We start from the raw sequence: 4,596 nt of genomic DNA, 5'->3' as shown, positions 1-4,596 counted from the left end.
ATGCGTTCTGGTTTTGGCGTCTCTCTTCATGAACTGTGTGAGCCAGTCAGCCATTTTGTTGGATGGCTCTGTTTCTTCACCTGTGGATCAGCAGCCCTGTCTGCTGTGGGAAGCANAGGAAGCAGGAGGAAGCAGGAATGGGGTGGATCTGTAATAATGTCTTGTTCTATTCTCTAGAGGGGTAAACATAATTGCATATTTGTAAAGATATTCTAGGCATTACCTGCCCAAAGGGAAGAACATGGGAAATGAGTATAGTGGAATGCCCACTAGCCTCAAAATTTCAGAGTTTTACCCCAAGAGTGCCTCGGGGCAGGTCACCCCCCTTTCTGCTTCTCATCTGGGCCTTCCACAGAAGAGTCATGTAGAGTCTGACCTCCTGCACCTCCACTGTCCTCCCAAGGGTTGTGCTTCTATTACTATAAGTTCAAGGTTAAAGGGACCCACTTGGGGGACACTTAGAAACCATCCCAGGATTTGTTTCTGTGTTGAGCTGACTCCACACCGAAGTTCCCAGCCCAGGGCCACATGGCAGGACTCCCTGGTTTACGAGCAGGATGCCAACATAAACTCCAGGGTTTCGGTGGGCAAGGGTCAGACTCTGTTTCAATCCCTCCAGAGGCATCTGAAAATATCCAGAGTCTAGGATCAGCTATGGGGACCCAAGCGGGAGAAGAAAATGCAGGTCATCTGTGTACATCTCCTTTTGATGTCATGGGCTGTCCCATTAATTTTCCTTATTTGATCTCTCCTCCAAATCTTTAAATTACACAGGAGGGGTTTTGCTATTTCCTTTGCACAGGTAAAAGAAAAAAAAAAGTAAATCTCACATTACCCAGTTGGCCATTGACCAGGCCAAGGCACCATGCATCTCCTTTCTGAGGTCTCTGAGCTGGTGCTTCTAGTGCCAAGAATCAAAGGCTTCCTTAGGACACAGCTAAGGTTCACTCATTCATTCAGGGGATAGGGGATGAAATGAGACCTGGTAGTCAGCCTCAAGCACCTTATGGCAAATTGGTACAGAAGCGATGGCAGTACAGCGTAGCATGGGTCCCTAGGACAGAAAGTACAGGATGTGCTTAGACCTGAGGAAGTTGCCTGAGCCTTTGTGGAGAGGGTTAGCCATGTTCTAGGGAGGAAATGATACTTGACTTGAACACTAGAGGTAAAGGAGGACCAAGGACCTTCACTGGACCAAGATGGGGTGCAGGATTTCCAGGTGGTAGAACAAAGGGGAGAGATGCCTTGGCACTGTCAACGGTTGCCTCTGATGGGAGGGGGTGGCAGGACGGAGCCTGGCACAGTGGACAGCATTCGGGGCTAATGTCAGAGAGACCTGGCCTCAAAGTCCATCTGTGTCACTTATTGCTGCTGTTTCATCTCTCTGTGCACACGGATTTGACATCTGGAAGTAGAAATATGGTTCTGTATCATTTTGGGATGATTATATTGGATAATAGTAAGAATAACTAATGTAATATTTATTATTTCCAGACACAAGTCTAAGTGCTTTATACCTATTAATTCTTCTCCAGTTTTTGTTTTGGACACGACTATTTTTTCTATCTTAAGGTAAGGAGCCTAAACACAGAAATATAAGTAACTTGTTCAAGGTTACATGCTAATCAGGGGAAGAGTCAGAATTCAGACGCAGCCATGCTTTTAACCAGTGTGTGTACATAATGTATAGAGAGCAGCAAGATACAATAGGCGCATGGCAGGGCAGAGGGGGTGTTGTTGAGCAGAGGAGGTGGGCAGAGGCCCTATCATGAAGGGCTCTGCTTGGGAGAGCTCAAGGAAGGGGGGCGTGACTTGTGAGATATTCATTTTAAGGCGATCACTCTGGTGGCCATATACAGGAAAGCTGAGACTGGATAAGACAGAATATTGCCTTTTCAGGATATTGGAGGATATTTTAAGTTTTATGAAAGATCAACAGCCCTTATTCCTGGACTTTAGAGTGTCAGAGAAAGAAGTCACAGTGTCACAGGTTAAAGGAGGAGAGACAAAGATTCTACTCGGGACTGCCAAAATGCCATGGAGACCACTTCTGTGATTATGTTACAAAGCTGTCTTTCCAGAGTTTTTCTATGCAATGAAGAGGTCTATTGAAAAGCCTGGTTTAACAAGTCAGTTTGAATGAATGTAGGAAGCAGCATTAAAATACGCTGCTTAAGCAAAAATACTCATTTAATAGTTTTAGTAAGTAAGCTTCCTATTCATAAACTTCCCTTAATCGTGGATAGTGGTATGGTATCAGACAGGCATGGGGAGTGTTGAGAATGACACTTATACTCTGTATTCCCATTTGTAAAATATGGGAGACTTGGGAGACTCAAAAAATGTTGTTCACTGGAATTACATAAAATACCTAGGAAACTGATGTTTAATGAGTACCACCATAATACCTAATAGCTAAATATGTGCAGACACCATACTCATAGGAATTTTCTTGTTTAATCATTGGAACTGCCGTGTGAGGGTGGTGTGATTATTATTGCTACTTTATAGGTGAAGAAATGGAGTCTTCGGGAGATTAAATCATTTTCCCAAGACCTCACAGCTAATTTCAAACTTGAATTTTTCTGACTCTAAAACTCTTATTTCTGAGTTTTATGATATTGGTAGATTGATAGCAAAAGAGGTCATAATTCTCATCCTTTTTTTTTTTTTTCAGTTGGGCTCTTGCAACATGATCTTCCTGTTCTTCCCCTCAAGTGGTGAGATCTACTTCCNGATGATATTGGTAGATTGATAGCAAAAGAGGTCATAATTCTCATCCTTTTTTTTTTTCAGTTGGGCTCTTGCAACATGATCTTCCTGTTCTTCCCCTCAAGTGGTGAGATCTACTTCCTTGCCTCCCAAATCTAAGCTGTCTCAAGACTCACTCTGCCAGTAGAATGAAGTGGTCTTCCACTTAGGCCTCAAGAAACTTTGCATCCATTCCTTAGCTCTCTTGGAACCCTGTCAAGTAGCCCATTGGCTTGGTCAGCTCAGGCTGCTATAACAAAATACCAAGGACAGGAGGGTTTAAACAACAAACATTAATTTCTCACAGTTTTGGAGACTGGAAGTCTGAGATCAAGGTGCTGGCTGATTTGGTTCTTAGTGAGGGCCCTCGTTCTGGCTTGCAGATGAAACATGTGTCGTCACATGTTAGAGGGAGAGGGGTCTGGTCTCTTCCTCCTCTTAGAAGGACACTAGTCCCATCATGGAGTCCCACCTCCCAATACCATCACATTGGGGGTTAGGGCTTCAACATATGAATTTCGGGGGGACATAGACATTCAGGCCATAATGACCACCAAGTGAATAATACCAGCCTAAATTGTGGAAGATGGGAGACACATGGCCCAGTAGCCCTGCCACCCCAGCTGACACTGCAGACAAGTGAGGGCATTCTAGGTCAGTCAGTCATCATCATACATTCCTGCTGACTTCACAGATGCAGGCATGAGACCAACTCACAGCAGCTCAGTGTGGACTAGACCAGAACTGCCCAGCCAAGCCCAATCCCCCAAGTCACAAGCTCAATAAATGTTTATTAAGTCCTTGGGTTGGAGTTTTTTGTTATGTAGCATTACTGATAACTGATATGATAAGCATTTGGTTTACTATCTAGACTGGATCATTTCTGAAAGGTAATAAGCCAAAGAGAGCTACCCCGGGTCTCCCTCTCTCTGGGAATTGTCAGTCAAGAAAGTGCAGAGATTGAGGTTTTGGGCCGTAGCTGCCCCTTGGATTTCTGTGCAGAGGTGTGAGGTATCAGGAGGGGGTGCTTCTCTGTGCTCCTCGGTCTGAGTGCAATGAGTGATCAGGAGGGACAGGTATGAGAGACCAGCTCGTGCTGGGGTGGCCACCCAGCTTCCTGGGAGGAGGGTGAAAGGGAAGCTGGTCAGGATGACAATGTAGAGGGGAAAATGGCGGGCTACAGAAGCACTCATAAAGAAATGAAGGGACACCAGGCTTTTCTGTGTGTTTATTTGGCACGTGTTCCTTGGCATAGTCCTTCCGATGACAAGAGCTAATGTGTGTTGGGCACTGATTGTGTGCCAGGCCCTCCTCGCTGATGTGAAGGTATTAACTCAGTAGTTCATCCTTCCAATACCTCCTTGAGGCGGGCACCACCCTATCCCCATTCTACGTCCAAAGACCCTGTTGCTTTGGAAGTGAAGGATCTTGACCGAGGAGGTGAAGTCACTGTATCTTGGAAACAGAGCTGTGATGTACTCAACCCTAAAGTCAGGGTTCTTTCTCTCTTGAACCACTAAGTTCCTCTCAGGCTACATAGGGTAAGTACTATAAGAGAGGGGCAGGCTGCCTCCCTTTACACTGCCACCTCCTGAAACTCCTGGCCTATCTTATTAATTTTTCATATGGTCTTCTTCACATATTCCTTGATGGATAAAAGCCAAATGAATAAGTTGATGGGAGAGCATCCTTCTAGAGTAGTTGGGTAGGTAGTTGGGTAGGAGAGCCTATTTGCTTTGAATGTGATACCGGATTCTGTAAAGATGTCTCCTTCTGGGCTCGAGGTCTTTAGCTGTTAATATAGGATGAGTGATATTTAGAGCCCAAAGGTCTGACTTGGCCTCA

Source organism: Ailuropoda melanoleuca, chromosome 11, assembly GCF_002007445.2.
Source record: "Ailuropoda melanoleuca isolate Jingjing chromosome 11, ASM200744v2, whole genome shotgun sequence".
NCBI classification, from domain to species: Eukaryota; Metazoa; Chordata; class Mammalia; order Carnivora; family Ursidae; genus Ailuropoda; species Ailuropoda melanoleuca.
This window is presented reverse-complemented; position numbering follows the sequence as displayed.